The sequence below is a fragment of the Mandrillus leucophaeus genome, unplaced genomic scaffold (assembly GCF_000951045.1).
Source record: "Mandrillus leucophaeus isolate KB7577 unplaced genomic scaffold, Mleu.le_1.0 Scaffold133, whole genome shotgun sequence".
In the NCBI taxonomy this organism is placed as follows: domain Eukaryota; kingdom Metazoa; phylum Chordata; class Mammalia; order Primates; family Cercopithecidae; genus Mandrillus; species Mandrillus leucophaeus.
Genome location: NW_012101288.1, coordinates 1,167,730 through 1,194,414, shown reverse-complemented (window position 1 = coordinate 1,194,414; position 26,685 = coordinate 1,167,730). Strand labels below are relative to the sequence as shown.

Genomic DNA, 26,685 nt, shown 5'->3' with positions numbered 1-26,685 from the left:
CCCAGCTCCGCCGTCCTCGGCTTCTGCTTCGCTGGCCAGCGCCAGCGCTCCCCGGGCGTCTCCATGCGCCGCCCCACACACCTGATCGCTATTTTTACCTTCTAGCCCTCCCCTTAGTTTGCAACTGTGCTCTCTACCTGTCTTTTCCCCAAGTCTCAGAGCGCGCCCTCGCCCACTGTGCTCAATTTGACAGATACACAGGTCTTGGGGCTGTGACTCAGAAGGTAAAATCGAGGTCACCAGTCACACTTAAAAAGTGGGGTGCATATGTTCTAAATGGGACTCGAGTGGGATTTTTTAAACGCCACTCGGGCAGCGTCACGCGTGGGAGTTGGATGAGTCAGCTGCAGCAGCCGCTGGCGCGGGGTCCCTGTAGGTCACCGGAGGTGTCCTCGTCCGTGAAACGGGAATGTGAAACCCACTGGCATAGATGCTCACATTAGATCACGTAACATGAAAAGAGTTTAGCGCACAGTAAGCTCCTTAAATGCTAGCTGATGACAGCTCTTTTCCTTACACACGCGCGTATCACTGCTCAGTGGACACACGATGTTTCATGGGTTATATTTTTTTACGCAGAACTTTTAATTATTGATTTCACTGGTATAAAACTACTTGCTTATTGCCTTTAAGGGCTTAAGGGGATTTTTTTTTTTTTTTTTTAATTCTATGTATGGTTCGAATTCCCTGCTCTAGTTTATCCCCATTTGTCTCCATTTTATCCTTGGTTTTAACGTCAACATTTTGTAAGTTCAGTAGAGGAAATGAGCTTAATTTTCTCATCTATTAAAGATGAGCAAATCTACACGCATCAGCACACACAGGTAGACCACGTTGGAAAAAAGAAAACATTAGCTAATCTCATCAGACGTTCTCCATGTTGAATCCTGACCTTGCCTGTCAGGTTCAGTCTCTGAGGAACTGTGTTTAGCACTACGCTCTGGTCAGCAGATTCTAGTTACTCTACTTCTCTATTATTTTATAAGTGAAACTCATAGGTGTGGTTGTGGCATCCGGGTAAAAACCACAAAACAGGGTGTGGGTGAAACCTATTGTATATCCCTCCTCTCTCCACCTCTTAGTCACCACTTTCTGGTATTTAATGTGTGGTGTTTATTTAACAGGAAATTTTAAGTTTTCTGCATTGATTTGTTTGATCGATGAGCCCTTTCTGTGTTCAGACTCTGATTAGCAGGGGATGATCCTTCTGTTTTATTTTCTGCCTAAGAATTCTCAGTAAGCACTTAAAAAAATGTTCAAAGGAAAGACTTCAAAGAAGTAATCATGGAGATGATCAGCAGCTACAATATGCCCAAAATATTTTAGTGAATGAACTTAATATGTCCTTGGAGTTTCTAAAAGGGCTAATGATTCAGAAGAGCCTCAAGTGAGCTTATTTTAACATTGCTACCTAGGAGAACACTTTCACTGGGTTTCTTACTGCACCCTCCTTGCTGTACTGCATATCCTCAACCATCTTTTCTTTACCTTTCCTTCCTGCTTCCACACTGACCAGTGGCATGAAAAAGGTTGTCAGTGAGCCCTCTGTTATTGTAACATATTATCTGCTTGAAAAATAACACTTTTTTTTCTTTCTTTTTTCTTTTTTCTTTTCTTTTTTTTTTTTTTTGAGAGAGTCTCACTCTGTCTCCCAGGCTGAAGTGCAGGAGTGTGGTCTCGGCTCACTGCAACCTCTGCCTCCTGGGATCAAGCGATTCTCCCACCTCAGCCTCCCGAGTCGCTGGGAACACAGGCGCATGCCACCACACCCGGCTAATTTTTGTATTTTTAGTAGAGACAGGGTTTCACTATGTTGGCCAGGCTGGTCTCAAACTCCTGACCTGGTGATCCGCCCACCTCAGCCTCCCAAAGTGCTGGGATTACAAGCGTGAGCCACCGTGCCTAGCTGAAAAAGAACCCTTTTCTAGAATGCTTTTTTCTCTTACGATCACTACCAACACCTATTTGTTCTTGATAATACCAGTTTCCCTCTAGTGAAAGCAACACCTTTAAAATCAAAGGAAGAAAACACACTTAGCTCCACTCCACCCCACCCCTCTGCCTCTTCCTCCAGGACACTAACCATGAGCTCTTAACAGTTTCACCTTTCTGCTCTTTTCCCATCCTGTTCCGGTGATTCCTGACTTCCAGCATAACTTTAACCCTGCTCATAGATTTCCTTTGAACTCCATTTTTATGGAATGTCAACATTCACGTTACAATATTTTCAACGATCTTGACTCAAAATGACTTGCTACCGTCAATAAATTCTCACCTTATTATTGGGAATTTTTCTGCTGCCATTCTCTTGAATGCTGACATTCTGATGATTGTCTCCTATTGGTTTATCTCTTTCATCCCCAATTCTTTGGCCATCAACCCTACCATCCCTCATATTCTCTCATTGGTCCCATTCTAGCTTTTCTAGCTTCTCCACCCATGTGCTCATAGGAAGGCATTTTCGGGATGCTCGTATTGGTCTCACATTACTTCCTATCTTGTACTTGACTCTAAACTTACTCTCACCATTCCTTATTCTTCAGCTTGAGTTCAACCCACAGTCTACATCTGCCCTCTCTGAATCATTCAGCACACTGCCCACGGTTGCTGAAAGAAGGTCATAATGAAGACTCTTGGTTCCACTACAAATTCATGTGATCTAACCTTGGCTGGGCCTTAGGTATTCCCAGTTGTCGTTTTCCTTTTATCTCCCCCTGCCCCCGCCCCCACCACCCCCATGCCTGGCAATATTTCTCTCAGTTCTTATCCCATAGCTTCTTTTGTTTTACCGGTCTTTGTGCCTGTCACAAGTAGACATTATGTTCAGCGAATAAAAACAAATCTAGACTGTTCCACCCTTCCATAGTTTCTTTTAGTTTACAAGAAGTTTTAGGACATCTAGCCAGTAATACTTGTCTCATTGAAAACACTGCCATCAATCCAGTTATCCAAGACAAACACCTGGGTGTTTCCCTTGGTACCTCCTTCTCATGACACATATTTAATCAGTCACCAGGTTCTGGCAGTTCTACCATTTTATTTTCTAGAATAGATCCACTTTCCATTCCCTCTGTTCTGACTTTGACTATCCCTCTCACAGTGAATGCTCTTCTCACAAGGAATATGCTTCTGACAGTGAATTTCCCTCTCTTATATTCTCTGTACTGCTATGTGAATGATCTCTAAACAGAAAATTTATTAGTCACCCCTCTACTTAAAACCCCTCCAATTCCTTACTTTTCTCAGGATCAATTACAGATGCCCTGGGGTGCATTCAAGGTATTTCTGGCACATGACTTCTGATGAGCCCTCCCACCTCACCAGCCTTGTTGATCCACCTACAGCTTCAATACCTCCTGCCTCCAACCTTTACACATTCTCCTCTCTTTTGCAGAATATCCTTTCTTCTTACCACTCCCATATCCTAAACCTATTTCCTGTATCTTTTGGGTCATAGGGCAAGATCTTTCTGGCAGCCTTTCTCTGCCCATTCAAGATTATGTGGGCCACCTCTCACCCAGTGTATTTCTATAACCTGCTGTGCTTAATCCACATAGAGAACATATCTCACTGAATTGAAATTGTGTTTTTACTTGTCTCCTATTCCTTGCTAGTGTTGTGTAACAGGATATTAAATTGAAAAGTTCAGTGGAGGCACCAGAAGATGGTAGATATCAGATAACAACATGAGCTGTTGAATCAGACCACCAGAAGTTTTAAAGTGAGCTGACTGCGATCTCCTTAGACAATCTATAAACCCCTTACTTCTATCAAGAATATGAAAAGCTCAGGAGTTAGAGGATTTGGAAAGATTTCTTTTTTGGCAGTGGAGTGGGGAGGCAGCGTGCTAGGAATCACACTTCACTCTTCCCCCCTCCATCCCTCTCTTCCTCACTGGAGGAAACAGCTGAGTTTTATTCACATTATATAATAGAAACTCAAGTAAAATCAGCTGACCAAATGAACGCTGCATCTGAATTTCTATGCTTCATTGTTGTTCCTATGCTACTTCATGTTTCATAAGAAGTGTTTATTTCCCTAGGCAAAGTTGAGCCCCATCTCAGCTTTTTATCATTTCCCTTTTGTATTTTTCTTAGGAAATTAATTCTTAATTTTCTTTACTCTCTCCTCAATGTTCAATTTTTGCTTTATACGCAGCCTTTCGCTTTGAATATGTATGTTTCCCTTATCATCAAAAACAGCAACAAGTAACTCCAGTCTAAAATACAATAACCAAGACTAGATTAACCTTCCTTGCATGAAAAAGCTAAAATCCCAGAGGAAATATATGAAACAATAGTTTCAGATGTTGCATTTCAGGTAACGCAGAACAGTGATCCATTGGAGATGGGAAGAAATGATGGGAGCCCTGCCATTTCCCAAGTTTGGAGAGAGTTTTCAGAGCACAGGGAGGGTAGACACTGGTGGAATCTCGCAGTCTTCATGAGATGAGGTGGTGAAGCTGGGAATTTGAGGAGGCCAACCAAGCTAGAGTTGACAGAGTACTGGGGAGAAAAGAGCTGCATACAGATAAACACTGGGAGGCCAGCAAAAGGCCCCCTTTATTAAATCTTCAACTGAGTGCTGATTAGCACATGAAGGTGACTAACTTACCCAAGGCCAGGGCAGAAACATTCCAAAGGAGCAGAGGAACAATCCCACGAATTCATGCAGGAGCAGGAATAGTTCATATTTCCACCATTCAGAGTGGAAAATCTCCTAATTAATGGAGCACTGGATAGAATATTCAGAAGGATATTGCCTCAGTATTAGGGCAAAGTCAACCTTAGACAAAAAGAAAAAAAAAGGCTGCTTTCATTCTGCTTCACAAAGCTTTATAAAAAGCATCGGAAGGGTCAAATAATTCAAACGAACCACAGAACAATGGTCAAGAATATTATAGGAATACAAAAATGTCCAGCAATAAGATAAGGTTCACAGTGTCTGACATCCAATTAAAAATTGCCAGGCATACAAAGAAGCAGGAAATATGATACATAGTGAGGATATAATCATTCACTACAAGCAGACTCAGAAATCACATAGTCGATTGTGGTAGTAAAAAGAACATTAGGACAGTTGTTATAAATGTATTTTATGTTGAAAAATAGAGTAAATATTGAACACATCATGTAGAAACACAGAAGACATTTTAAAAGATCCAAACAACTTTTAGATATGAAGACTACAATGTCTAAGATGAAAGATACCTGCAGAGGATTAACGCGTTAGACACTGCAGAAGAAAAGATTAGTTACCTTGAAGATATAGAAACTATTTAAAACGAAACACACAGAGGAAAAAATACCTGAAAAAATGAACAGAGCATTAGCCAGCAGCATAACATTGTGTTTTTTTGTTGTTGTTTGTTTGTTTGTTTTGAGACGGAGTCTCGCTCTGTTGCCCAGGCTGGAGTGCAGTGGTGCAATCTCAGCTCACTGCAACCTCCACCTCCCAGGTTCAAGAAATTCTCCTGTGTTAGCCTCCCGAGTAGCTGGGATTACAGGCACCCACCACCACGCCTGGCTAATTTTTGTATTTTTCGTAGAAACAGGGTTTCACCATGTTGGCCAGGTTGATCTGAAACTCCTGACCTCAAGTGATCCACCCGCCTCGGCCTCCCAAAGTGCTGGGATTACAGACACGAGCCACTCTGCCGGGCCAAGTGTTTTCATATATTTGTAATTAGAGTCTCGGAAGTAGAAGAGAGGAAGACACAGGAAAAATATGGCTGAGAGATTTCAAAATTGTTGTAATTTATACCCAGAGACTGAATTAACTCAATGAATCTTAAGAATTGAAAACATGAAATCAAAACCAAGGCACATCATAATCAAATTGCCTATAAGAAATAATAAAGAGAAAATCTTTAAGTATACTGGATAAAAGACACATTACATACAGAGCAATGAAGAAAAGAATAGTAACAGACTTCTCATAGGAAACAATTTAGGCAAGAATAGAGTAGACCGTCTTTAAGCTGCTAAAAGAAAATCAACACTGTGACCTTAATTTTATACGCAGGAAAAATGTCCTTTAAAATGACAATGAAATATAGACTTTTTCAGAGATGGAGAAGCAGAACATATTTGATGGCAGCAGATAATGCACTATAGGAAATGATAAAGTCTTTCAGGCAGACCTAAGTTGATGCCAGTTGGAAATTTGCATCAACGCAAAGAAATAAAATGACCACAAAGGGTAAGTATTTGGATAAATACAATACATTTTATAAATTTAAAAATTTAAATTATTGTCAATGATTAAAGCAAAAATTATTAGTGTGTTTAACATTTACAATATCTGTAAAAATATAATATATGATGACAACACCACCAAAGTCTTGAGAGGGAAATGCCACATGTAGTGTTCTAAAACTTTTATACTCCATTTGAAGTGGTGTAATAGTATGTGAGGTTAGACTGTGGAAAATTAAAGATGCATACTGTAAACCCTAAATAAATTACAAAACAAGAAAAAAAGAGTTATAGCTAATAAGTCAACAAAGGAGATGTAAAGAAACATGGGAGATAAAAAATTAATCCAAAAGAAGTCATGCAAAGATGAAAAAGGAAGCAAAGAATATATGAAACAAACAGAAAACAGGAAGATGGTAAATTTAAACCAATAATTACATTAAATGCAAATTCCTTTCAAATTTTCAATTTAAAGGCAGAGATGATCAGCTTTGATAAAAAGCAATCCACAACTATATACGATCTACAGAAAAACTTACTTTAAATGTAAAGACACAAATATATTAAAAGCAAAAGGATGTAAATAGGTATCTCATGAAAAAAATAAGCAAAAGAAAGCCCAAGGGGCTATATTAATATCAAGCTAAATGGGTTTTAATGCCAGAAAGTTATCAAAGATAAAGAAGGTTATTGCATAATGATAAAAGGGTCAATTTATCAAGATGGTTTAAAACTCCCAAATGTTAATACACCTTATAACAATTTTAACAATAGATGGTGCAAAATAATAAGATGCAAGGAAAAGTACAGAAACCACAATTACAGTTAGAAATCTCATTGGTCCTTTTTCAATAGTTGATAAAAAATTAGAATATCAGTGACTTTATAGAAGACTTGATCAATGCTATCAAACAAATCCCTGTCTTCAGCCTGGCTCCCCAGAGGCAGACCCTGAGATACGGATTAATGTGCAAAGGATTGATTAAAGAGGTACTCTTGTGCTGAGTCTGAAAAAACAAACAAACAAACAAACAGAACAAAACAAAAAAACGGTAAGTAAAGCAGGACAAGGGAGAGGAAGCCAGGCAAGAGTATGATCTCAGGCAAAAGTCAGCTTAATCCAGCAGAAAAACCGGAATGTAAGTTACGACTCAGTATTGCACAATCTGATGCAAGACTTTCTTATGTCTTCACATCTTCACCTATCTATCACTGTCAAAGGCTAAGGAGGAAAGGGAAGGAGGAGCATAGACTCCAAACTCTTCTAGTTCTCTGCACATGCAGGCAGTGCACCTGCAAGAGCTCAAGGTTGTCTTCCAAAAATGAGCCATAGGTGATAATGGAATCCACACCAAAGTGGGGAGACAGGTACACAGAAATGGTGTAAAGATGAGTGCACAGAAATGGTGTAAAGGGATTTGAAGGAATCTGGGACAGCAATGACATTATCTGCTTCTCTCCCTAATCTATGCTCCTAACTCTGATATTCTCTCTCAAACTTCAGATCTCTACTTCTATTGTCTGTTGGAATGCACATCTACTTTAAGCTCAACATATGATACAGATTGGCTATGTCTCTACCCAAATCTCATCTTCAATTGTAGCTCCCATAATTCCCATGTGTTGTGGGAGGGACCCAGTGGGAGGTAATTGAATCATAGGGGCGGGTCTTTCCCATGCTGTTCTTGTGATAGTGAATAAGTCTCATGAGATCTGATGGTTTTATAAATGGGAGTTCCCCTGCACAAACTCTCCTGTCTGCCGCCACGTAAGATGTCCCTTTGCTGTTCCTTTGTCTTCTGCCATGATTGTGAGGCCTCCCCAGCCATGTGGAACTGTGAGTCAATTAAACCTCTTTCCTTTATAAATTACCCGGTCTCAGGTTGTCTTTATTAGTAGCATGAGAACAGACTAATACAATATATCTTATAGTCTATTTTATCTTTCTCTATGAAACTTCACCTTTTTACTTTTGTTTCTTCCTTCTTTTCTTGCTATTACCATATTCTCAGTTATTCAGTTTTTAATTTCATTTTACAAAACTACCTTTCTTCTATTGTACTTCCATATCCAGTGTCCAAATCTTTGCAATCTTACTTCTTTGATAACTCATACGTCTGTCCTATTCATTTATTCCTACGACTTAAAACAATGCCCTATTGCCTCTTCTTTTTTTTTTTTTTTTTCCTCAAATATCTAATTTCATTGAGTCTAGTCTTTTTATCTGCTGGAAAATTTTAAATGGTTCTGTGACATTGACTTTATCAAAGCACAGCCTAGACATGCCATTTTCCTTCCTAATAGCTTTTGATGGCTCCCCATTGCATCCTAAGTAAATGAGAACTGGACAACTTGTTATACCTCATAACTCTACACATTCTGATCTCTGTGCCTTTGTCCAGACTCCCTCCTTAAACTTTTGAATATCCAAATTTGATCTATGCTTTAAGATCCTGCCTCAAAAGGACCTCTTTCAAAAGGCCCTCTGTTGTTCTCCCTTTTGATCTTTCTATCTTTCCAACACTTTTCACATTCTGTCTTACATAATGGTCATTCATTAGCTCACACTCTCTCACACGCATATGTGCGTGTATATATATAATATCAATACACATATATACATGCAAACTCACATATATACATATGTATGTAGGTATAATGAATTAAAGTGATTATACACATACATAGTGTATAGACATATATATATAAATATATAGAGAGAGACATATATAAATATACAGGGGCTCAACTTTGCCTAGGGAAAGAAACACTATACAGACATATATATACACATATATACATGGGCCATAGGTGCTGATAATGGACCTCATGAGTTCAGCTCACATGAGTTTGCATGTATATATGTGTATATATAGACAGACATATGTATATGTCTGTCTGTGTATAATCACTTTAATTCATTATAACCTTTTTTCTATTGAGAATTTTTTTTAAAATTTCTGTTAAGAATTTTAGGGTTTTTTTTAAGAAACAGGATTTCACTCTGTCATCCAGACTGGAGGGTGGTAGCATGATCATGGTTTGCCGCAGTCTCAAACTCCTGTGGCCAAGCTATCTTCCTGCCTTAGCCATCTGAGTAAGATGCCTTAGCCATCTGAGTAGCTGGGACTGTAGGCATGTGCCACCACGCCTGGCTAATTTTTAAATATTTTTGTAGAAACAGGGTCTTGCTATGTTGCACAGGCTGGTCTCAAACTTCTGGCCTCAAGTGATTCTCCTGCCTTGGCCTCTCAAACTGCTGGGATTACAGGCACGGGCCACTGTGTCTGGCCTGTGGAGGATTATGTTTGTGATCTTCCTTTGTATGCCCTATTGTCCCCTACTCTCTCCACCATTTAGGCACAGTGTTGTACACATATTAACTTATTCTTTCATTCAACAAATTTATTTTGTGGTTATTATGTGACAAGTCTGGCACTAGAGATACAGTGGTGCATACAATAGGCAGAGGCCTAATCTTCATCGGGCTTATAGTGCAGTGGGAGATGTAGTTATCAGTAAAATCATTATTTATTTAAAATTATGGTAAATGTTGTAAAGGGCAAGGATGTTTTTTATCAGTCAGAGTTCTAAGTTGCAAGCAATAGAAACTGAATCTGGCTGATTTAAACAGAAAGATAATTTATTTTAAAGACATGTAGTATTCGTTCATGGACTTGGCAGGAAGGTTGAGAAACCAAGCTCAGAAAGTGGACAGGAATAAGGTCAGATACACACCCAAACTCACAGCCACAATTAAGTTACAGAAACAGTCTAGTGAGAACACTACACTCAACTTCACCCATCACCAAAATCTGTGCCTTGCACTTCTTACACTGCCAGAACTGGACCAAGGATTCCACCATCAGTACTAAAGCCATTACTATCTCTGTGGATCCCTTAAAACTGGATGTTGGTGCAGCCACTGTCACCTCCTTGAGAATAAATGCTCTTCTGTCCATGCTTCATTGGGTCGCCAGCGTCTCATTAAAAACTGGAAGCACGTGCATCTGACTTGGTAAACCTAGCTCATCCATCTGTAATCTAGCTGAAAAGAAAGACGGGAACATAGGTATCTACTTTTAGACCTCCATCGCCAGAGCTGGGGTCTACTTCTCACCATAACATATACTTTGGAAAATTGGCCAAATAAAGGCTTGGCCCTTATGCTGGGCAGCCTAAAAGACCTTGTCAAACTTTTTTCTTTATATGGAAAGCATAAGAGTGAACAACAGAATCTTCACCTAATGTGGGAAGTTGGGGAAACCTTTCGGGGGTAAGTGACTCAAAGTGCTCCTGAGGATGAATAAAAGTTAGACAACTGAAGAGTGGAGGAGGAAGGGACATTATAAATGAAGAGAAGAGCATATGTGAAGGCTGTTATTCAAGAAGGAGCTAGGTGATGAAAAACTGAGTGAAATCTATGTATTTTGAGATGAAGCTAGGGAGTTAAATGAAGCTTTGGTCCTCCAGAGCCTTATGGTTCATGCTTCAGATTATGAACTTAATCCCAAGAACTCTAAAAGAACTCGATCACTTGAGCCCAGGCATTCAAGGCTGCAGTGAGCTATGGCAGTGATATGGGAATGCTGGGAAGGGAAGAGTGTGGTCCCTTTAAATGATACAGAAGTGGGGAAGGGAAGTGCTGGGTAGAGGAGGGGCGGTCCCTGGCTAGGGCTCCACCCCCATGGAGTTAGGTGAGGACAGGCACTTCTGCCTTCCTGCCACACCCCAATCCTGGGCCTATAAAAACCCAAGATCCTAGCAAAGCAGAGACACAACGTTGTGAGGAGCACATCAGCTGAAGATGCAAGCAGTTGGTTTTGGAGAAGACGTCCAGAGGAGAACGCTGGCAGAAGAGCACACTGACAGGCACCTGCATGCCAGCAGGCCATCGACTGGTGGGACGAGGCGGAGTTTGGCTGGGCAGTTGGCTGCTGAGCTGCCCAACTCCAGGGGAAAACCAACTCCCTTCTGGCTACATCATCGGTGGAGAACTACTTCCACTCAATGAAACTTTGCACTCATTCTCCAAGCCCACTTGTGATCTGATTCTTCCAGTACACCAAAGCAAGAACCCAGGATACAGAAAGCCCTCCATCCTTGCCACAAAGTAGAGGGTCTAATTGAGCGGGTTAACACAAGCCACCTATAGACGGCAAACTAAAAGAGCACCCTGTAACGCACGCCCACTGGGATTTCAGGAGCTGTAAACATTCACCCCTAGACATTGCCATGGTCGGAGCCCCATAGCCTACCCGTCTGTATGCTCCCCTAGAGGTTTGAGCAGCAGGGCACTGAAGAAATGAGCCACACCCCCATCGCATGCCCTATGAGGGGGAAAAGGGAACCTTCCCTGTTTTAATAGCACTACTGTACTCCAGCCTGGGCAGCAGAGAGAGACCCCATCTCCTAAAAAATGTTTTTAAAAATAATTTGTTCACTCTCAACCCTGCTCAGCAAAATAATTGAGCACTCACCAAATATTTATTACAACAGGGCTCAAGTGATTTATCATATATCCTGTTCCCCCACACATGAATAGCCAACTTCATTATCAACATTCCCCACCAGAGTGGTACATTTGTTACAAATGATGAATCTATATTCACACATCATCATCCAAACTCAATAATTTACATAAGGGTTCACTCTTGGTGTTGTACATTCTATCTGTTTAGACTTACGTATTTATCATTATAGTATCAGAGGAGTGACCTTATGAAGCCCACACTTTAAAGAGGTAACTCAGGGTGCTACATAAAGAATAAATTGGTACACAAATGTTGAAACCAGCAACTAAATTGGAAAGTAGCATGGTGAGGGGGTAAATTTACAAACTTTGGAGAAAAGACTTGCTTAGCTTGAACAAATTATTTAATCTTCCTAAGGCGCATTCCTCATTCATAGAATGGGGGTTATTTTCCTGTCTTTATCCACCTTTGAGGTTATTGTGAGGCAAAATGAATTAGAGGAGGTGATTTCAATTGCGAATGCTCATAAATATGATGTCATAATAAATATTTAGTGAGTACTCAGTCATTTTGGTAAGTATGACTGAGAGTGAACAAATTATTTAAAAAAAAAATTTAAGAGATGGAGTCTCCCTCTGTTGCCCAGGCTAGAGTACTGTAGTGCTATCACAGCTCACTGCAGAGTTGAACTCCTTGGCTCAAGTCATCCTCCTGCCTCAGCCTCCCAAGCAGCTGCAACTACAGGTTTATGCCACCATAACAGGAAAATAAAAATTATTAAACTTGTGGGGAAATATTCTAGTTTCAAATTTTAAAGAACACTATATATTCTAATGAGTCCCTTGCTTTTATATTTTTGATCACATTTTTGTAGAGAGGCAGTGCTATTCTGCAGATTACAGAGGACTTATCCCAGTACCAAACTCATAGTAAGCACTTAATAAATGCTAAACATCATTACTAATAAAGCACACATCATAAAAATTATTCCTGAAATATACATTATGTTGCCTCTTCATGCTGGTAATTGTTTAAATTCATCCAATAGAAAATGACTTTGGAATCCATAAAATAAAGAAATGCATTGGTGTTTACAAAGGCAAGAGGGAACAGGTGTTGCCATTACTTTTACAGAGGAAAACACATTTCAGATGGCCAATTTCTCACTTAGCATTGTCTCACCAGAAGAGAGAAATAAATCTTTCCCCAGTGAATTTCTTCTATCAATGTTTTTCAAGCCTTAGACATAACCAAATTTAGCCTAACTACAACATTTTCCAAGGAGAGATACAGCCTATTTAGTTAATTTACCTTTAACTATATCACACATGAAGGCATAACCATTGGAAAGATCATAGCAGAGATCAGTAGCTTATTGGAACTTTTATTCTTTTTTTAAAAAATACTTTATTTTAAGAGCAGTTTTAGTTTTACAGCAAAACTGAGTGAAAGGTACAGAGATTTCTCATATACCCTGTTAACCCCGACATGAATAGCCAACTCCGTTACCAATATTCCCCACTAGAGTCGTTAACATCTCTTACAAATGATGAACCTATATTCACACACCATTATCACCCAAAGTCCATAGTTTGCATAAGGGTTCACTCTTAGTTTTGTACATTATATGGGTTTGCACATATGTATTTATCATTATAGTATCAGACACAGTAGTTTCACAGCCCTAAAAATCCTCTGTGCTCCACCCATTCATCCCTTTTTTCTCCTGCCCCCTGACAACTACTGACTTTTTAATTGTCTCCATAGTTTTGTCTTTTCTAGAACATGATATAGAGTTATACAGTATGTTGCCTTTTCACATTCGCTTCTTTCACTTAGTAATATGCATTTGTTTCCTTCATGTCTTTTCATGACTTAGCTCATTTCTTTCTAGCATTGAATAACATTCCCTTGTCTAACTTGTGGTTTTTAAGGAGACGGATGCCTAAAAGATATGGTTTTTGAAGTGGGAAGAATAATTTGCCAGAAAGATAGGTAAAATGACCAATATATAGTATGTGTCATACAACCTTTTACCCCTACACCCATGACAGACATCAGTAATCAATTGTAGCATACTTTTCCTTGGAGCAGTTGACACTGGGGAAAAAAGTCTGTTATCCCTGTCTTGGGTGTTTTTAAGGTGTGAAGAACTGTTCTGGTGGCAATGAAGTGTTCTGCAAGACAGAGGAAAAGACAGCAGAAGACCTATTTGTCTTGGCTTCTTTTTTTTTTTTTAAGAAAACTACTTGAACTGTCATCTAATATAGATTATTCTGTGTTGATCAACTCATCAATTACATTCCAAGAGTCTCTTGAAGAATCCGGGGTATGTGTGTCAATGAAAAAGAAGGAGAAACTTGTCCAAGAATGATCCCCTGCAGACTGACCTCCCAGAAAAGGAGCTGACTTTGTACAAACTCTGTGCTAGCTGGTTATGTCCCAGTTCTCAGAGTGATCAATCCTAATTGAGCTCCAACCCTCAATCATGCCAGGGGAGGACTGATGTGTCTCCAACCATAAACCCTGATGGTACAATTCCTACTGTTAGTTTGATATATCATATAACCGAGACTACAAGGCTTAGACCTCAATGCCCAGGACAGAGACTCTTGTTTCTCACTACTCATGAAAAATAAACAAGCAGGATACAGTTGGAGCCAAGTGTCTGCCACATCATAGCAGATAATCACACAAGGGAAGGGAAAACAATGCTTCTCTAATCATGTAGCATGATTAAAATTTCACAGCTCAAAGTTTAGTAACTTTTATGCATGGTTATGCTACAACTAGGAACCTATCGATCTGCTACTGATTCTATTTCCAATAGTTTTTATCAATGAATGCTATTCTAGCAACACCCCGCCCTCATGTGTATGTGTGTGTGAACATTGATCCTAGTACTCAGGAACATTAATTGTATCTCAATGTAAATTATTTTAATCCAGTTTCTTTCTTTTTAAATGCAGATCAAATATTGAGGGTTAGAGAGCTTTGAATAGAGAGAAATAATTTCAGAAGAACAGAATTATGTTTGAAGTGATGCAAGATAAATGTGGAAATCAGTGTACCTGCTTTAAAATGCTTCTCCCTTGTCCATGTCTGATACCCAAATGATAAAACATGCTGATCTACTCAGTTGAATAATTTTTCTGTGGTTTCACCATCTGTCTACTTTTTTTATAATTTCTGATTTTGTTGGGTTTTCTGAATTCTCATCTCAACAGTTCCTAGCCAGAATCTTTACTTCTCTCTCACTAGCTTCTTCAGAATACCAGTGCATTGATATCACATCTGTTTGGGTTTTCTTCTGCAGACTCACCTCTTATCAGTTCCCTCTGCTCCAACAGCAGGCAGAGCTTAAGTGCCACCCTCTAAACATAGAATCTACCCACCATGGCTCCGTTCCCCATGATGGCCTCTATCCAGTGATGTGTTGGTAAATGTTTAACAATCACCGGGGGTAGAGGGGAGCTCTTAATTCTAGCACATGCTTATTCTGTGGTGTAAATATTTCTGCCATTGTCAATTTCAAGCTACCAATGTGAAGTCACTGAGGGTGGAATTACAAAGAGATGTGCAGTAGTACATACACTCTACAGAAACGACAGGTGTAGATAAGCTCCAGGGAAAACTTCAAAATTGTTGAGTTTGAATATTTATCACTTTTGTTTCTAATACAATTTATCTACTTGTAAGTGTATATAGTTTAAACTTTAATGATGGCTATAAATTTTGTCATAGGCAGCTTGCAAGTTACTTAAAAATTTGACAACTCTCATGAGTTGGTACAGGCTGACCCCAGCACAACACTGCTTCCATCTCTCCATTTATCTGAGAAGAGGAAGAGAAGTGGGCAAGTCAAGGTAAGAAAAGGCCCAGAAAATGAATGATTATGGATTTCCCTGGATTGAAATTGATAACTGATAACACTATCCATACTCTGTCTTGCTCTTGCTCTTGCTTTTGCTCTCCTTCTCTTTCTCTTTCTCTTTCTCTTTCTCTTTCTCTCTCTCTCTCTCTCTCACACACACACACACTTATTCTCACAGAGAAATCAGAGGCAGAAAGAGTCACATTTTGCAGCCCTGTCTTGAAACTCCTAGTTCTACTCTCTTCCAGTTGCATGCCCTGTCCATTGAGGCACTGGTGGTTGTTGAAGTGAAGCAGAATGTGAAAATATTCCTTGTCTGTCTTTCTCAAGTCCCACCACAAACTGGAGCTGTACAGGCTTGCTTGATATTTTGATTCCATGAATGGATTTTGGCACTAATGTCCTGAATGGAATTTGCTATAATTTCACATTTTTAAAACAAATTTGTGTTAAAATGTATTTTCTCTGAATTAATATTATAATTTATTAAAATGACTCTGCTATGACTTACTTTTGTTTCCAAGTAATCTCTTCTCCCATGTTCAACTGGGTGTTTTCTTAAGAGATCAGGGAACATTGTATTAAAAGAGGCTAGGATTGCTAGAATGCTAACTTTAAACCATAATAATAAACAAATATACTTATCTTCTTTGTGTAAACTTTCCCTGCAGTCTTTATATGTCTTGGGCTGTCTTTGGGATTTTCTAAACTGGTTTACAGTCAGTACAATCATTAGAAAGCAGACTTCTTTTTAATTAAACATTTTTTCATTGCAATAATTAGTCTGCTGTGTACTCATTAAGTGGAATTATCTATCATTTTCTTCTAAACATTGCATTTGTTTCATGGCCTTAAACTGTCTCAGGGCTCCTCCCACACTGTGTACTCATTAACCTTCTCTGTTCAAATGGATCCTCATTTGAACGTTAATGAGCTCAATTTCTTTCTTTTTGTTTTTCTTCTCTCTCTCTCTTTTTTTTTTTTTTTGTGGAATAACCAATATTATCCAAAGAAGCACGTCGACTCATCTTTTTGTTTATATGACAGTTTGGCTCCAGTGTTTTATAGAAACTAGTTTTTCACCTGTTGTCACTAGCAAATATCAAAATACTTACTGTATATAATTGAGAATTTTCAATTGCACACAGTTGGTGTTTTTTGATATCCACCAGGGACAACATTGAAAAACCAGTTTCTATGAAATTCTGGAGCTAAATTTTATATACAGGGTAAATATTTACATATTTATATCTATCTAATCAGTTCTGTAGTTTATATATACAAACATATACTACTAACAAAATGCGTGCATTATATGATATATATAAGATATACATAATATAAATTATATCTTTATATATACTGATATGACAGTTATATAATACTTGTGTCTACATATAAAAACTGCTATGGCAATATGCTATGGAAGTTAACTCAGCTGTTACATCAGACTTCCTGGGCTTGAGTTCTAGTTCCACTGCTTGTCAGTTGTGCAACTTTGGGCATGTAACTTTACCTCTTTGTGCTGCATTTTCTTTTCTTGTGAAGTAGGAATAATGGCACTTTTCTCTTGAAGTCATAGTGAGTATTAGTTAGCATATAATCAAGGAAGCAGAAACCTCCTGAGTGTTATGGTATAAAGCATGCATTGCAGGAATTCAACCTTACACAACTATGGGAAGAATCTGGAGAAATAAAGTTCTGAAAAACATTGGAAGAAAGTTGTGAACCAGCCCTAGCATGGTGAATGGGTAGGAGGTTTCCAGAAGCGAGGTACGGCCAGCTGCCGTAGAAGCCCATGAAGTCACGGTGTTTGGCTCTTTGCCGCTGCTGCCTCTCTGAACTCTCAGTAAAGCACCTCGAGGTGTGCCCGTGTTAGGGTCCAGAGAAACTACAGGATGCCCAGTTAAATTTGAATTTCAGATAAACAACAAATAATCTCTTGCATGGAATAAATATTGCATGGACTATACTGACGCTTTAAAAAATGATCTACTTATCTGAATTTAGCTGAATATTCCTGTATTTTTATTGCTAAATCTGGTAACTCTGGCCTGTGGTAACTTTTGGTCAGCAAGGCCATCAGTTGAGACAAAGAACCAGGCATGGAGCAGGAAAAATCAAGAATGGGTCAGTTTCCTTGTTGCGCATGTATTTTCCCCTTCTGGTTATAGAATTTGCATTTCCTTTAATGAGTCTCATTTCCCCAACAGTCTCAGTCTGTGTAGTTTGGGTAGGAAAAATTCAGTTGTCACCTCCAAGGGTAAGAACACGGTGGAGCCCTGACCAGTTTTCATACTCTATTCGTGATCCAAATCCATCCTGAGAGATTAAATTCTGAGGTTCCTGTCCTCTTGGAATGTTTGGGAAAGATGAACTCTTTCCCACCATCACCTTTGCAACTGTCCCTCACCAACTCAAACCAACGATGACCAGAGTGTAATGGCTACCCCTTCACTTCCACCTCAGCAAATCTCAACCACATTTTCCTGTGGCTGAATTTAAACTGGAACTATCTGGGTAAAGGAATCTGGAAAGTGAAGACCCAGCTCAGCTAAATTGACCAGTGCAGAATCATATAGATTGCATCGTAAAAGAAACAATACACGTGAAATCTTAGAGAAGCACCTACGCACAATACACATTCATAAAATTGACATTCTTTAATGTTGCTGCTGGCTTTTTTGTTTGTTTTTGTGGTTTTAGCAATTCTACCAGATGGAACCTTTGCCGGAGAGGGTCATGGGATTTAACAAAGAGTTGTAAGAGGTGGGAAGTGTAGCATATGGTTAGGCTGGCAACTAAGAAAGAGTGTCTTTACAGGCACAAAAGACAGTTTTGCCTTGTGAATACAAAATAGAACTATCTTGGGGCAATAAACAGTTTCTTCCAGACAGGGGCAACCCAGTTAGCTGGTACCCAGTCCAGTGTGGTAACAGTGGACGCTTGTGTAGATGCAGGTACCTTTAGTCCTGTCATCGTGATTGGTTTGTAATTCTTGCTGGGTACTTCAAAGGCAGTTTATGCCTTTTAGCCCCTTCAGTCGTGCAGACAGAAATGTTTGAAAATGGTCTGTGAATAGGTAATGTAGCACTGTTTTAGACACATCACATCACTCTAGGTATGATATTCTCGGGCAGCTATGGAAGAGTCCTGGTCTGATGATCTATTTTCAAATTCCTGCTGTTCACCTTACAACCTATGCCCCTACAGAACCATTCAGCATCTACTATATCTTCTCATTGTACCAGCAGACCAATTTTGCCTTTGGGGAAATACCTTTCTCCTATCCATGCATTGGTTAATACTCCTTAGCCAAGAGGTGACCATATGACCCAAGTTAGGCCAATCATATCTGTGCGCTCGGGTCTATGAATCTCAAGCAGAAAGATAAAAAACAGCAACAACAAAAGGCAGGATTTGATTTGCACCATCTGTGAAGCTGTGAATAGTGCATCTAAGTTGTGCCACGTAGATCATTGCTACCAGTGTGGACCAGCAGCCTCAGCATCACCTGTATGCTTGTTAGAGATGAAGCATCTCTGGTCACACCTCAAATCTACTGAATCAGAGTCTGCCTTTAACCAAGACCCCAGGTAATTCCTATGCATGATTCTAAGGCATCTCTTGCAAATGTTTGCCTGGTGCATATGTCTTATTTCTGACTTCTCAAATATCTACCTATTTACCTGCATTATGATAGGCTCTTACATGTGCATCATGGAATGAGTGGTACCTTGACCCCTTCTGTTAGTCTAGGTCAGCGCCAGCAGACATTGGGAGTATTTATAAAGTCAGTGTTTTCTGGCTTCCTATTTATTCATCAGCCTTCTTCTCTTTCCTCATTCTTTCATGTCCACCCCCACCTATTCTTTACTACATCTGATTCCTGTAAAGTGCAACACAGTCTCCCTTTCAACTGTACCTCAACATGATGTAAGCTGGTGACAACCTCAAGAGTTATCCTTTGAGGTGAATATCAGTGGTTTGCTTGTTGAACGTGTACTTTCCCCTTCTGGTTATAGGACTTTGCGTTTCCTTTAATGAGTCCCATCTCCCCAATCTTAGTCTGTGTAGTTTGGGTAGGAAAAATTCTGTTGTCGCCTCCAAGGGTAAGAACTTGGTGGAGCCCTGACCAGTTTTCATATTCTATTCATGATCCAGGTCCATCCTGAGAGATTACATTCTGAGGTTCCTGTCCTGTTGGAATGTTTGGGAAAGATAAACTCTTTTCACTGGATTGCTGCTCTAAGGATTCCTTGAACCTGGATATGCCAGAGACCATCTTGTAGAGCTAGACTTTCTGGAAAGAAAAGCCAAACTGAAGATAACAGAATCTGCAATGAGAAGAGAAAATGTAGCATGATAAATTCATTTGAGCTCCTGGATCCAGTTTTCAGTTCCATGGCTCAATAAATTTTCTTGTTTGAGCTGGTTTAGGTTGGACACATATGTAAGGCGAGGTAAAGCCAAAACTACGGCCTAAGGGATTTGACCTGTAAAGATACAATGAGCCACTTTATATTTGGACAATTTATTGCTCATACAGTGTAGAGAACAAAAAGAAGAGTGTCATAGATGCTAGCCAAAAAGATGAATGGCTTATGGCACAGATTGTGGTGATATTTTTATGGGTGTACACTTATCCCTAGCCTCATCAGGTTATATACGCTAATTATGTACAGATTTTTGTGTGTTAAAAACCCATAAAAATAAAATTTTTGATTTTAAAAAGCAAACATTCAGATGAATGAATCACTAGTTGTGAGATGCCCTGTTTCTGAGGAATTAAATTCTGAGGTTCCTGTCCTCTTGGAATGTTTGGGAAAGATGAACTCTTTCCCACCATCACCTTTGGACAATTTATTGCTCATACAGGGTAGAGAACAAAAAGAAGAGTGTCATAGATGCTAGCCAAAAAGATGAATGGCTTATGGCACAGATTGTGGAATTAATTCTAGATGTCAGCTAAGAAATTTTGTATTCTGCACCTCTGTTCCGAGGAGGATGATACAGAAGCCCATACTTCATCAGAAACCTAAGGAGACAAGGAGCAGAAATAGGAAGGCAAGTGATAGATGGCCTCACAGTTGTTTCTTAGACATATTCTATTCCATTATGTTCCTGGAGAATCGTAAGTTCTTCTGCCGAGACTCAGAAAAGCTATAGTCTAACCCTTGCTTGAACGGATACATGCAAGGCATCCAGTGCAGCCTGGATCCAGTTTTCAGTTGAGCTCCTGGATCCAGTTTTCAGTTCTGTGGCTGTACAGATGCACTCCCTTTACAGGTCCTGAGTGATACATCTTCTGTATTGGGCATTTGTCCTTTTTGCTGTAGTACAAGAACCTCCTTCCTGAGTTTGGGGAATTTGCCCACCTGAGATAGACACCCCTTCTCACATGACAGAAACTAAAATGCTAGGTAGTCACTTTCCACTCACTTTCTAGTCCCTCTTGCAGTTTGGATTTAGCATGTTACATTGGATCCACCTATCAGATGTGCCCACTTCAGATATTGACTCAGAAGCTAGTAATGAGATGAAAATGAGACCATTTGTGCTCTGCAGAAAAAATACCTGACTTGCAGTGGCAGCTGCTCCAGTGACAGCTTTCATTATGTATGCAGCAGGTAAATAGAGTGTTTCTCTTAATTGTAAATGGGGTCCTTAATTGATACATCCTCAAAGAAAATTTCTGCTACTTGCCCGCTACCTACCACTTTCCACCTGCCATTTATATAACTTAGGCATCCATTCATCCATCATCAAGCCATCTTTACACGAATTTTTTTTGAAACATCGTCTTGCTCTGTCACTCAGCCTCAAGTGTGGTGGCAGGAACATGACTCATTGCAGCCTCAAACTCCTGGGGTCAAGTAATCCTCCCATCTCAGCCTCCTGAGTAGCAGGGACCACAGGTGCACACCATATGACTAATTTTTAATTTTTTTGTAGAGATGGGATCTTACCATGGTGCCCAGGCTGATCTAAAACTCCTCTCCACTTAGCCTTCTAAACTGTTGGGATTGCAGGTGTGAGCCAATGTGCCTGGACTTATATGTGAGTTGATTATCAAAATTTTCGAGATGTAAATAAATGCATCTAATTATGGCATTTCAGGTTTCATGTTAGATAATGGTGTGTGTTGAAAAATGATACACATTCATTGAAGAAAATATGGAAAATGCATTAGAGTAGAAAATAATCATCCATAATCCTATCCGTTGATAGTTATAGATTTTCCTTCTAGTCATCTTTCTATGTGTATTTGCATAGCAGTGGTAATAGATCTGAATATCTTTTTTCTGTCTTCTTTTATGAGATATTTTAAGCATTTCCTGTGCTATTTTTTTTTAAAAAATGAATGAGATTACCTGCTATGTTTTCAGTTTTGCACTCTTATAAGTACCTCTTATGTTGAATATCTTTGTTCATAAAACATTATTTTCTGTGTCTCAGGTGCATTTGTTAGCATAGATTCCCAAAAGTGATTTTATCAAGTAAAAAGATGTAAAACTCTCTTGACACACATATCAAATTGCTTTCCCAAGTGTCAGTCATGGGTGAGAATGCCAGTTTTACTGCATGCTAACTTGTATTACATGATGCCATTTAAAAGAATTGCTATAATAACTCAATAGTCAAAATGGTATTTTAAATAGATAAATGGGCAAAGGATAAGAAAAGATTATTCACAAAATAATGACTCAAATGTCGAATAAGTAGATGGAAAGTATTCAACCTTACTAAGAGTAAAAAAAATTTGGTAAGGATTTCTAGAACCATTTACATTTCCTGGTTGCATCTGCCTGGGATAAAGTCTGATAGAGTTTAAAAATAATTAATTAAAGATGGGATGTATTTGGGCCCACAATGAGCTGCGTTTTTCCCCTTCTTCTTCCAATGACCTTGTGAGGTGTGGATTTGCTACTTACTTGTCAATGTCTCACTGAATATAGTATGTCTGATGTAAGTGGGACAGGACTTTCACAACAAGAGATGTATTCTTCCAGATCACATTTAACTTTCTTGGAGAATGATGTCTCATCTCAACTGACCTTGTCAGTGTAGGAGCCTAGCTTTCTTGTTGGTATTGTTTGTTATTTTAAAATGTCTTCCTTTTCTCCTCTTTGTATCGGGCTGGTATTACCAAGTTTTCTTCTTGATGCATATTTGTTAGGTTGCTTGTTTCTTAATGTGTGTACTTTCGCCCCTTATACTGTACATTTAAAAATTCCATTTTCACATACATCAAGATTCTGAAGTTATCAAAACTTCCTATTTTGAATGTATACTCCTGTTTATCTTGGACACCCTTAGCAGACTACAGGCCTGTTTAAAGCAGAGGTCACACACTAGCTTATCATGCACAATATCTGAATTGTTGACACGTTTGCCAATAATATTTGAACTCAAAAATAAGTTAGCAATGTTTAAATATTGTGAAGTTTTATTTATAAGTTTAGATTGCAACTTCCTCTTATGATCTGGGAAGACTGGGCCCACATTTGTGCGTCAGGAATGGGCTAGACATAAGTAATGGCTGCTTCATTCCAGCATAGTCATAGGCTCTTCTCTTCCTCGTAGGCCCTGGACAGACCATTTTCTTGTTTATATCTGCTTGCCAAGAGGCAATATGGCTTCATTCCTGAGAAGCATGTGATCTCAGTCAAACTTCCTGGATGTGACACCCACCTCTACATACTTGCTAACTCTGTGTCCTTGGTGAGTTCCTGTACCTTATGTGCCTCGATGCTCTACCTGTCTTGTAAGGTTAAGAGTACCTACCTCATAAGATTGTTGTGAGGGTTAAATAAGCTTATGAATGTAAAGTGCTTAGACTGGTGCCTGCATACAATATGTGCTCAATACACTGTGGGTGTTATTATTAACCACCTGAACCTTGTAGGCATTGAGTTGGCAGCCCCTGTTTTAAAATCTCTAAGTTTGGTTTGAGAATCCCCCATAGATGCTACACCTTCAAAGCTGTCAGGTTTCCTCATGAGAATTGTCATTTTTTTCTTAGTGACATCTCATTGAGTAGGATAGTTTCCCTCACCACAACACGCCCATGCACACACACATGCACACGCACATGCACACGCATGCAACCACACCAGGTGTTGGAGAGATTTAGAGATGTCTGAGTAACGTCTCCTCAGCAAGATCCACACGGTTACTTCTTGAGTTGTGAGCAACACAAGGGTAGAACATGTGTTCTTCATTTCTTCCTTCTCATGTCAGTTGAAGAGTGGTAATGTCAATGTCCAGGGTTGATTCCTTTTCGTTCTCTAGATTCCATTTCCCCTCAAACCTTTCCCCATCAACTCTCATTCCCACCAGCACTCTTCTCTCTCTTTTCCTTTCACCTCCTATTATCTCATTCCATTTAGCACAAATCTTGCCAGGTGACTGTTTTCTTTCTTTTGCAGCTAGACATTTTATTTTAATTTTTAAAACTTGTGTTCTTTTGGCTTTTAACAAGATTTCTTATTTCAATAGCTTTTGGGGTCCAAGAGGTTTTTTGTTACATGGATGAATTATATGGTGGTGAATTCTGAGATTTACTGTAGCTATCACCCAAGTAGTGTACATTGTACATAATGCGTAGTTTTCAATCCCTAACCCCCTCCCCGAACTCCCTCTTCTGAGTCTCTAAAGTCTATTACCTCATTCTGTATGCGTTTGCTTCCTCATTGCAGCTAGACTTTTAAAAATGAGTGGTCTATATTCACTGTCTTCAACAACTTCCTTTTTATTTTAACAACAAACAACATAATTTGGCTTCTATAACCCCTCTCTCAACTCAAATTGAAATTGTTCATGTTGAAGTAATTCATGACTGCTGGGTGCTAGCTAATCAAATGCTACCCTTTTTTTCTTTTCTATTTTTTTTTAATATAGCAGCTTTATTGAAAAATAATTTATAAGTCACACATTTCACCCACTGAAGTGTACAATGCAATGGTGTTTATTGTATTCACAGTGTGTAACCATCAACACAATCAATTTTAGAATATTTTCATCACCCCAGAAAGAAATCCCATATTCATTAGCAATCACTCCTCATTTCCCCCCGCCGCCCGTCTCTGCCTAGCCCCAGAAAATCACTAATGTATATTCTGTATCTACAGTTTATCTATTCTGCACATTTCATATAAGTGGAATTGTATAATATTGCTTTTGTGAATGGAGTGCTTTTCATTTAGGATAATAGATATACCCAATTGTTCAGCATCATTTATTGAGAAAAACTATACTTTTCCTATTGAATTATCTTGACACCTGTATCAAAAATAAATTTAAGATAGATAGGCAGATAAAGAGATGAAATGTGGAAAGCAAGGAGAAAAGAAGGGAGGGACAAAGAGAAGACAGAAGAGAGGGAAAGAAGCGGGGAAGGAGGAACAGAGGGGGAGGGAGGAAAAGAGAAAGAAATGGAGAAGAGGAGAGATAGAGAGAGCCCGTTTATTCTGCTTTATTAACCAATGTGTTTATTCTTATAATATCCTACTGTCTTGGTTTTTAAAACTTGATTGTAAGTCTTGAAATTATTAGTGTTAAGACCTTCAGCTTGTTTCTCCTTTTTCAAATTGCTTTTCTTAGTCTTTTGAATTTCCATACAAATTTTAAAATCAGCTTGTCATATTCTACATAAAACATGCTAAGAATTTGACATTTTATTTCATTGACATCTTAAAAATATTGTTTCAAATTATAAACATGGCATATTTCTACTTTTATTTAAGCTTAATTTCTTTCAGCAACGTTTTATAATTACCAGTATAGAGGTCATGCATATGCATTGCTAAATTTATTCCTATGTATTTAATTTTTTGATATTATTATAAATTATATTGTTTTTAATTTCGATTTTCAATTGTTCACTTCTGGCATATAGAAATACAACTAATTTTGGATTTTTGACCTTGTAATCTGTGATCTTTCTAAACACATATATTAGCTCTAATAGCTTCTTTTTCTAGGTTTCTTAGGATTTTTTGTAGGCATTATCAGGTCTACACATACAGCCTATTTTATTTCTACCTTTCCAATCTGTATGTCTTTTACTTGTTTTCTTGTTATATAGCACTGGCTAGGACTTTCAATACAAAGTCCATTTGAAAAGGTGAGAGTAGAAATTCTTTTGAGATCTTCAAAGAGAGAATATTCAATTTTCAATCATAGAATATGATGTTAGCTGTAGTTTTTTCATAGATGGCCTTTATCATATTGAGAGATTTGCCCTCTACTTCTACTTAGAGTTTTCATCAAGAATGTATGTAAGATCTTTTCAAATGCTTATTCTGAACTTAGTGAGATGATCATATTGGTTTTACCCTATTATGCTATTAATATAGTTAATCATAGTGTTTGATCTTTTAGAGTAAAACGAGCTTGCACTTGTGACATAAAACACATTTGATCAGGTGCAGGATACTCTTTATATATTATATTACTAAATTGTATTTGCTAATATAACATAAAGGAGTTTTGCTCCTATTTTCACTAGAAAGAGTTTTTGGTACAGTAGTCCCTACTTATTCATGGAGGACTTGTTCTAAGGTTCCCAGTAGATTCCTGAAACTGCAGATAGTAACCAAACCCTATGTAGACTATGCTTTTCCCTACACATACATGCCAATGATAAAGTTTAGTTCATAAATTTGCCACCGTAAGAAATTAACAATAACTAAAAATAGAACAATTGTAACAACACACTGTAATAAAAGTTATACGAATGTGTCCTATTTCTCTGTTTCTCTCAAAATATCTTATTGTATTGGTCTCACCTTTCTTTTTCATGTGATGGTATGAGATGACACAATGCCTAAGTAATGAGATGGAGTGAGGTAAATGATAAAGGCATTGTGATTTAGCGTTAGGCTACTATTGACCTTCTGACAATAAGGCAGAAGGAGGATCATCCGCTTGATGTGTGACAGCAAAACTAGCATGAACTTCTTTTTCTATCTTCACAGTTTCACTGGGAGAAGATTCATTCATACAGTAGCGTAGCAACCTCAGCATATTTGTTTTTCTTTCCTTATTAAACCAAGATCTTTCATCTTTTCACTTAAAGGAAGCACTTTACAGCTTCTCTTTCTCAAACAAACATTGCCAGCATCATTACTCTTGC

The 26,685-nt window shown here is 38.7% G+C and overlaps 1 protein-coding gene across 1 annotated transcript in view; it reads right to left on the bottom strand.

Annotated features, from left to right (window-relative positions):
* The window catches only part of MAL2 (mal, T-cell differentiation protein 2), a 77,726-nt gene that overhangs the window by 39,887 nt on the left and 11,154 nt on the right, over positions 1–26,685 (bottom strand). The window lies entirely within an intron of this gene.